General features: G+C 36.1%; 1 long non-coding RNA gene across 14 annotated transcripts; it reads left to right on the top strand.

Annotated features, from left to right (window-relative positions):
* The first annotated feature begins 101 nt into the window (after positions 1-101).
* Positions 102-8231, top strand: LOC121871930. Of its 14 annotated transcripts, none has more exons than XR_006089997.1 (14): positions 103-244; positions 2265-2335; positions 2671-2731; positions 2949-2951; positions 2983-3099; positions 3512-3762; positions 3926-3973; positions 5150-5220; positions 5556-5616; positions 5834-5836; positions 5879-5992; positions 6274-6655; positions 6820-6867; positions 8037-8226. It is a non-coding gene; the product is annotated as an uncharacterized LOC121871930 (long non-coding RNA). The 14 variants fall into 14 exon arrangements; XR_006089996.1 differs by having other exon boundaries at positions 3381-3762; positions 6405-6655; positions 8037-8225; XR_006089987.1 differs by having other exon boundaries at positions 3381-3762; positions 8037-8224.
* Positions 8232-10020: the final 1789 nt, after the last annotated feature.

Here is a 10020-nt window from a genome sequence, read left to right as displayed (position 1 = left end):
GGTTAGATTTTATACTACTACTGTGGTAAGGCTACATGAATAGTAGTTTAGGCAAAGTAATTATATCTAATGTAGAAGCCAAAGTGTGTATAGTTTAATATGTTACGATGTATTACAGTGAAGAAGAAGAAGAAGAAGAAGGAGGGGGGTCCACGACGTTGTTGCTGTCACTTACTCGAATCAGTTATCTCTGGGACTCGCTAAGACTAGTTGTCAAATTTTTCTACTTCGGCCGTGGAAAGTGGTTGGTCACGGCCAAACTATTTGGCCGAATTTTGTGTTAATACCTCATCTAGTGGATTTTGAAGACATGTCTAACAGATTGCACTTCACTGAACGTGTCCAGCATATGGGTTAAGCTTTATAGCAGTGGTTCTCAACCTTGTTTGCCTCATGCACTCTTTTCACCATATGTCAGAATGTCATTCCCCCCTCCTTTCCAAGATTGTCTGCCTCAAAAAGTGCATTCCAAATAATATGCATATAATACTGAAAATCCTTTATTATTTCCATATTAGTATCAGTTTTCCCCCGTCTCTGAAAACCTGAGGGGGGAAATTCCCCCTGGTTGAGAACCCCTGCTTTATAGTTTACAAAGCCATCTGAGTTACTTTCTGAAATTCTGATTGATAGTTTTCAAAATGATTAGTTTTTGCAAAGTGTCTTACGACAGTGGTAGAAAATATAACAAATTATGGGAAGAAAAATTCGTCTGTGTTAGGTATAGCCTGTGATGAAGGAAATGCTCCAGTTCCAAAGTGGTAAGTCATGTAGACGGAAAAGCACACCACACATGGTGGAGCTGTTTAACCTGCAATCAATGCATTTAGTGAAGGAAGAACTAGGGACGGTGACTTAACTGACTCACCATTATCATGCTCCACCACCATTTCAGATTAAGGTAAATCTTCACTGTAGATTATAGGTATTATGTTTATGTAATCATTGGGCTCTCAATTCTAAGTGAAAATTTGGTTATATTACGACATTTTAAGTGGATATTGTAGGGGATACTTTTATTTTGTGTGGATTGCAAAAATAGCCTTGTGCTTTCCATTCAAAAAGATTTGCGAAGCTTGTCGTGACATGGCAACCCTGTTCCCATGCGTAAAAGTTAATTGTGGTTAATTTATGTTCACGAAGATTTAATAATGTTAAATATTTCAAGTGTTTATTCGGATGACGTAAGATTTGGTATATTTTATTGTAGATACCGATGTGTTCTTATTTTATTGCATTACAGTTGCACAAAGACTACATTACTTAATTCTTAGTTACAATATTATTCATTCGAGGACCGTAATATTGGTGCACATCGAGACTGTTAGTTTCGCTAACGGAACTGTTGTCGTTAAAACGGAAACATTCTGCCATAACTTATATAGTAGGCCTACAGTACTGTAGCTGTCGTTGTGGTTTTAGTTTTGTTTAAGGATTTGTTCACCTTTAAAAAAAAAAATAGAGTAATTGTTAACTTACTTTGAAATAATTACATATTTAAAGTATGCTTTGCTTGTAGGTTTTAAAAAGCCTTTATAGATACAGGGTATTCTTAAATATGTAGACCATCTTTACGATACGAAGAAGTTAGTTTTCACGTTGTCAAAATATTGATTTTTCCAAAAATAAGCTTGACCTAAATCCCTTAGTCTCCAGCATTTGTAAGAAAGTAGTTTAAATTTCATACTAAGGTACTTTACACGATTTTAAATCTTGGTAATTGTGTTAATATGAGGGCAACTGGTGAACTCTTTTAATGCTGGCTGACTGACTTTTCCTCTAGTCTTCCTACGCTGCCAGACATACCATGCAATGCCTGCCTCGGCCCCAGCTTGCTGGCACGGAGGGGTTCGAGACACTTGCAATATCACTTCCCGTCGGCCACCTCGCGCTCGGTGCGAGTGTATATACGTTTTAAAAATACAATACTGGAAAAGGCAGGAACTGTACCAACAAATGGGGTATTTTTAGGGGGGAGGGGGTTCAGTTCAACTTAAATATAGTATTTTGCCAGTAATTTTGTGCTAAATTAATGCTGTACTGTATAATAGGTAAATGATTAAATTTGAACAGTAACTATTGTGTACCGATCATAGTTAATGTTAGTGATCAAATATTACAGGTTATACCTACTAATTGTGCTGTGAGGGTTGTTCTCTGAATTGTTGTTATACAAGTTGATTTGTTCTGATATAAGTGGATATTTGGACTTGATATAAGTATAATTGGTCTATAAAGGTTGACGGTTTAATGACTTATTTCAGATTTGAGTGGGAGGTGGATGACCTTTGTAGGGTATTTGACCTTGGCTGAAGCCTTTATATACAATATACAGGTGAGCATAAATTAAATTTACCATAGTTAAAAAGAAATAGTTTTATTGGTGAATACTGTGAGGTTCCCTCTGCTTTTAAGCCATTATTTACATCTTCGTCCAATTTGCCGTAAGTTTGTGATAATTTTGTTTGTTTTTCAGTAATATTAGGAACGTAATGTTTGTGCTTAGTAGACTACTGCTCGTCTCAGACTTGCTAGCTAGTCACCTACGCGTACGGCGCATTAGACGAAGGGTAATTTGCGATACATTTTTGGGGAAAAAAGAAAGTCTTGTACAAGGGTAAATTTTAATAATTTTTCTATAAATGTTGACGTGTTTATTTTTTATTTCAGAAGTGTGTGGGAGGTGGAAGAGCATTCTTGGCTATTTGACATTGGCTGAAGTCTTATAAAGGTGAGCATAACTATTGTTGTACAATGTTCCTGACTTGCATAACCTGTTGGAAGAGAATTATGAGCAAAATTTGTTGTATTCATAAGTTTCAAGAATGGATATTTAATTATTATAGAAAGAGTGGCTCATGTAAGGTTAGATTTTATACTACTACTGTGGTAAGGCTACATGAATAGTAGTTTAGGCAAAGTAATTATATCTAATGTAGAAGCCAAAGTGTGTATAGTTTAATATGTTACGATGTATTACAGTGAAGAAGAAGAAGGAGGGGGGTCCACGACGTTGTTGCTGTCACTTACTCGAATCAGTTATCTCTGGGACTCGCTAAGACTAGTTGTCAAATTTTTCTACTTCGGCCGTGGAAAGTGGTTGGTCACGGCCAAACTATTTGGCCGAATTTTGTGTTAATACCTCATCTAGTGGATTTTGAAGACATGTCTAACAGATTTTCAAATTTCTCAATTGAAACGTGTCCAGCATATGGGTTAAGCTTTATAGCAGTGGTTCTCAACCTTGTTTGCCCCATGCACTCTTTTCACCATATGTCAGAATGTCATTCCCCCCTCCTTTCCAAGATTGTCTGCCTCAAAAATTGCATTCCAAATAATATGCATATAATACTGAAAATCCTTTATTATTTCCATATTAGTATCAGTTTTCCCCCGTCTCTGAAAACCTGAGGGGGGAAATTCACCCTGGTTGAGAACCCCTGCTTTATAGTTTACAAAGCCATCTGAGTTACTTTCTGAAATTCTGATTGATAGTTTTCAAAATGATTAGTTTTTGCAAAGTGTCTTACGACAGTGGTAGAAAATATAACAAATTATGGGAAGAAAAATTCGTCTGTGTTAGTATAGCCAGTGATGGAAGTGAAAATGCTCCAGTTCCAAGGAAAATGTTGCAGATTTGAAAGTAACACCACACATGGTGGAGCTATTTAACTCTGCAATCACGTACGAGAAGGAAGAACCAGGGGACGGTGACGAACTGGACTCCACCATTATCATGCTCCACCACCATTTGAGTTTACGGTAAATCTTCACTGTAGATTACAGATATTATGTTTATGTAATTATTGGGCTCTGAATTATAAGTGAAAATTTTGTTTGATTGCGACATTTTAAGTGCATATTGTGGGGGAGATTTTTATTTTGTGTGGATTGCAAAATATCTTTGTGCTTTCCATCCAAAAAGATTTGGCCGTGAAGCTTGTCGTACATGTGGCAACCCTGTTCCTATGCGGTATGTGTTAATTGTGGTTAATTTCATGTTCACGAAGATTTAATGTTAAATATTTTAAGTGTTTATTCGGACGTACTTCACAAGATTTGGTATATATTTTGGCTATAGAGACGTACTGTAGATGTGTGTTCTTATTTTATTGCATTACAGTTGTACAAAGACTACATTACTTAATTTTTAGTTACAATATTATTCATTCGAGGACCGTGAAGACGAGTACACAAGACTGTTAGTTTCCGTTAACGGAACTGTTGTTGCACAAAATCGGAAACATTCTGCTATAACTTAAAGTAGGCCTACAGTACTGTAGCTGTCGTTGTGGTTTTAGTTTTGTTTAAGGATTTGTTCACCTTTAAAAAAAAAATAGAGTAATTGTTAACTTATTTTGAAATAATTACATATTTAAAGTATGCTTTGCTTGTAGGTTTTAAAAAGCCTTTATAGATACAGGGTATTCTTAAATATGTAGACCATCTTTACGATACGAAGAAGTTAGTTTTCACGTTGTCAAAATATTGATTTTTCCAAAAATAAGCTTGACCTAAATCCCTTAGTCTCCAGCATTTGTAAGAAAGTAGTTTAAATTTCATACTAAGGTACTTTACACGATTTTAAATCTTGGTAATTGTGTTAATATGAGGGCAACTGGTGAACTCTTTTAATGCTGGCTGACTGACTTTTCCTCTAGTCTTCCTACGCTGCCAGACATACCATGCAATGCCTGCCTCGGCCCCAGCTTGCTGGCACGGAGGGGTTCGAGACACTTGCAATATCACTTCCCGTCGGCCACCTCGCGCTCGGTGCGAGTGTACTGTATATACGTTTTAAAAATACAATACTGGAAAAGGCAGGAACTGTACCAACAAATGGGGTATTTTTAGGGGGGAGGGGGTTCAGTTCAACTTAAATATAGTATTTTGCCAGTAATTTTGTGCTAAATTAATGCTGTACTGTATAATAGGTAAATGATTAAATTTGAACAGTAACTATTGTGTACCGATCATAGTTAATGTTAGTGATCAAATATTACAGGTTATATACCTACTAATTGTGCTGCGAGGGTTGTTCTCTGAATTGTTGTTATACAAGTTGATTTGTTCTGATATAAGTGGATATTTGGACTTGATATAAGTATAATTTGTCTATAAAGGTTGACGGTTTAATGACTTATTTCAGATTTGAGTGGGAGGTGGATGACCTTTGTAGGGTATTTGACCTTGGCTGAAGCCTTTATATACAATATACAGGTGAGCATAAATTAAATTTACCATAGTTAAAAAGAAATAGTTTTATTGGTGAATACTGTGAGGTTCCCTCTGCTGTTAAGCCATTATTTACATCTTCGTCCAATTTGCCGTAAGTTTGTGATAATTTTGTTTGTTTTTCAGTAATATTAGGAACGTAATGTTTGTGCTTAGTATACTACTGCTCGTCTCAGACTTGCTAGCTAGTCACCTACGCCTACGGCGCATTAGACGAAGGGTAATTTGCGATACATTTTTGGGGAAAAAAGAAAGTCTTGTACAAGGGCAAATTTTAATAATTTTTCTATAAATGTTGACGTGTTTATTTTTTATTTCAGAAGTGTGTGGGAGGTGGAAGAGCATTCTTGGCTATTTGACATTGGCTGAAGTCTTATAAAGGTGAGCATAACTATTGTTGTACAATGTTCCTGACTTGCATAACCTGTTGGAAGAGAATTATGAGCAAAATTTGTTGTATTCATAAGTTTCAAGAATGGATATTTAATTATTATAGAAAGAGTGGCTCATGTAAGGTTAGATTTTATACTACTACTGTGGTAAGGCTACATGAATAGTAGTTTAGGCAAAGTAATTATATCTAATGTAGAAGCCAAAGTGTGTATAGTTTAATATGTTACGATGTATTACAGTGAAGAAGAAGAGAAGAAGAAGGAGGGGGGTCCACGACGTTGTTGCTGTCACTTACTCGAATCAGTTATCTCTGGGACTCGCTAAGACTAGTTGTCAAATTTTTCTACTTCGGCCGTGGAAAGTGGTTGGTCACGGCCAAACTATTTGGCCGAATTTTGTGTTAATACCTCATCTAGTGGATTTTGAAGACATGTCTAACAGATTTTCAAATTTCTCAATTGAAACGTGTCCAGCATATGGGTTAAGCTTTATAGCAGTGGTTCTCAACCTTGTTTGCCCCATGCACTCTTTTCACCATATGTCAGAATGTCATTCCCCCCTCCTTTCCAAGATTGTCTGCCTCAAAAATTGCATTCCAAATAATATGCATATAATACTGAAAATCCTTTATTATTTCCATATTAGTATCAGTTTTCCCCCGTCTCTGAAAACCTGAGGGGGGAAATTCACCCTGGTTGAGAACCCCTGCTTTATAGTTTACAAAGCCATCTGAGTTACTTTCTGAAATTCTGATTGATAGTTTTCAAAATGATTAGTTTTTGCAAAGTGTCTTACGACAGTGGTAGAAAATATAACAAATTATGGGAAGAAAAATTCGTCTGTGTTAGTATAGCCAGTGATGGAAGTGAAAATGCTCCAGTTCCAAGGAAAATGTTGCAGATTTGAAAGTAACACCACACATGGTGGAGCTATTTAACTCTGCAATCACGTACGAGAAGGAAGAACCAGGGGACGGTGACGAACTGGACTCCACCATTATCATGCTCCACCACCATTTGAGTTTATGGTAAATCTTCACTGTAGATTACAGATATTATGTTTATGTAATTATTGGGCTCTGAATTATAAGTGAAAATTTTGTTTGATTGCGACATTTTAAGTGCATATTGTGGGGGATATTTTTATTTTGTGTGGATTGCAAAAATATCTTGGTGCTTTCCATCCAAAAAGATTTGGCCGTGAAGCTTGTCGTACATGTGGCAACCCTGTTCCTATGCGGTATGTGTTAATTGTGGTTAATTTCATGTTCACGAAGATTTAATGTTAAATATGTTAAGTGTTTATTCGGACGTACTTCACAAGATTTGGTATATATTTTGGCTATAGAGACGTACTGTAGATGTGTGTTCTTATTTTATTGCATTACAGTTGTACAAAGACTACATTACTTAATTTTTAGTTACAATATTATTCATTCGAGGACCGTGAAGACGAGTACACAAGACTGTTAGTTTCCGTTAACGGAACTGTTGTTGCACAAAATCGGAAACATTCTGCTATAACTTATAGTAGGCCTACAGTACTGTAGCTGTCGTTGTGGTTTTAGTTTTGTTTAAGGATTTGTTCACCTTTAAAAAAAAAATAGAGTAATTGTTAACTTATTTTGAAATAATTACATATTTAAAGTATGCTTTGCTTGTAGGTTTTAAAAAGCCTTTATAGATACAGGGTATTCTTAAATATGTAGACCATCTTTACGATACGAAGAAGTTAGTTTTCACGTTGTCAAAATATTGATTTTTCCAAAAATAAGCTTGACCTAAATCCCTTAGTCTCCAGCATTTGTAAGAAAGTAGTTTAAATTTCATACTAAGGTACTTTACACGATTTTAAATCTTGGTAATTGTGTTAATATGAGGGCAACTGGTGAACTCTTTTAATGCTGGCTGACTGGCTTTTCCTCTAGTCTTCCTACGCTGCCAGACATACCATGCAATGCCTGCCTCGGCCCCAGCTTGCTGGCACGGAGGGGTTCGAGACACTTGCAATATCACTTCCCGTCGGCCACCTCGCGCTCGGTGCGAGTGTATATACGTTTTAAAAATACAATACTGGAAAAGGCAGGAACTGTACCAACAAATGGGGTATTTTTAGGGGGGAGGGGGTTCAGTTCAACTTAAATATAGTATTTTGCCAGTAATTTTGTGCTAAATTAATGCTGTACTGTATAATAGGTAAATGATTAAACTTGAACAGTAACTATTGTGTACCGATCATAGTTAATGTTAGTGATCAAATATTACAGGTTATACCTACTAATTGTGCTGCGAGTGTTGTTCTCTGAATTGTTGTTATACAAGTTGATTTGTCTTGATATAAGTGGATATTTGGACTTGATATAAGTATAATTTGTCTATAAAGGTTGACGGTTTAATGACTTATTTCAGATTTGAGTGGGAGGTGGATGACCTTTGTAGGATATTTGACCTTGGCTGAAGCCTTTATATACAATATACAGGTGAGCATAAATTAAATTTACCATAGTTAAAAAGAAATAGTTTTATTGGTGAATACTGTGAGGTTCCCTCTGCTTTTAAGCCATTATTTACATCTTCGTCCAATTTGCCGTAAGTTTGTGATAATTTTGTTTGTTTTTCAGTAATATTAGGAACGTAATGTTTGTGCTTAGTAGACTACTGCTCGTCTCAGACTTGCTAGCTAGTCACCTACGCGTACGGCGCATTAGACGAAGGGTAATTTGCGATACATTTTTGGGGAAAAAAGAAAGTCTTGTACAAGGGTAAATTTTAATAATTTTTCTATAAATGTTGACGTTTTTATTTTTTATTTCAGTAAGAGCATTCTTGGCTATTTGACATTGGCTGAAGTCTTATACAGGTGAGCATAACTATTGTTGTACAATATTCCTGACTTGCATAACCTGTTGGAAGAGAATTATGAGCAAAATTTGTTGTATTCATAAGTTTCAAGAATGGATATTTATTTGTTATAGAAAGAGTGGCTCATGTAAGGTTAGATTTTATACTGCTACTGTGGTAAGGCTACATGAATAGTAGTTTAGGCAAAGTAATTATATCTAATGTAGAAGCCAAAGTGTGTATAGTTTAAATTTGTATATACGATGAAGTTTGTATTATAGTTAATCATTCGGACGAAGTGGTGTGCGGTGGGTGGGAAGGAGGGGGGTCCACGACGTTGTTGCTGTCACTTACTCGAATCGGTTATCTCTGGGACTCGCTAAGACTAGTTGTCAAATTTTTCTACTTCGGCCGTGGAAAGTGGTTGGTCACGGCCAAACTATTTGGCCGAATTTTGTGTTAATACCTCATCTAGTGGATTTTGAAGACATGTCTAACAGATTTTCAAATTTCTCAATTGAAAGGTGACTGTCCTTACTAGTTACTGCCTTAGTTGTTAGTTCTCATATTTGAGTTGTTCAGACTGAACGTGTCCAGCATATGGGTTAAGCTTTATAGCAGTGGTTCTCAACCTTGTTTGCCTCATGCACTCTTTTCACCATATGTCAGAATGTCATTCCCCCCTCCTTTCCAAGATTGTCTGCCTCAAAAAGTGCATTCCAAATAATATGCATATAATACTGAAAATCCTTTATTATTTCCATATTAGTATCAGTTTTCCCCCGTCTCTGAAAACCTGAGGGGGGAAATTCCCCCTGGTTGAGAACCCCTGCTTTATAGTTTACAAAGCCATCTGAGTTACTTTCTGAAATTCTGATTGATAGTTTTCAAAATGATTAGTTTTTGCAAAGTGTCTTACGACAGTGGTAGAAAATATAACAAATTATGGGAAGAAAAATTCGTCTGTGTTAGTATAGCCAGTGATGGAAGTGAAAATGCTCCAGTTCCAAGGAAAATGTTGCAGATTTGAAAGTAACACCACACATGGTGGAGCTATTTAACTCTGCAATCACGTACGAGAAGGAAGAACCAGGGGACGGTGACGAACTGGACTCCACCATTATCATGCTCCACCACCATTTGAGTTTATGGTAAATCTTCACTGTAGATTACAGATATTATGTTTATGTAATTATTGGGCTCTTAATTATAAGTGAAAATTTTGTTTGATTGCGACATTTTAAGTGCATATTGTGGGGGAGATTTTTATTTTGTGTGGATTGCAAAAATATCTTTGTGCTTTCCATCCAAAAAGATTTGGCCGTGAAGCTTGTCGTACATGTGGCAACCCTGTTCCTATGCGGTATGTGTTAATTGTGGTTAATTTCATGTTCACGAAGATTTAATGTTAAATATTTTAAGTGTTTATTCGGACGTACTTCACAAGATTTGGTATATATTTTGGCTATAGAGACGTACTGTAGATGTGTGTTCTTATTTTATTGCATTACAGTTGTACAAAGACTACATTACTTAATTTTTAGTTACAATA

This window comes from Homarus americanus, unplaced genomic scaffold (assembly GCF_018991925.1).
Source record: "Homarus americanus isolate GMGI-L3 unplaced genomic scaffold, GMGI_Hamer_2.0 scaffold5620, whole genome shotgun sequence".
Lineage (NCBI taxonomy): Eukaryota > Metazoa > Arthropoda > Malacostraca > Decapoda > Nephropidae > Homarus > Homarus americanus.
The sequence above is the reverse complement of the archived record's forward strand: the minus strand, read 5'-3'. Positions and strand labels throughout refer to the sequence as shown.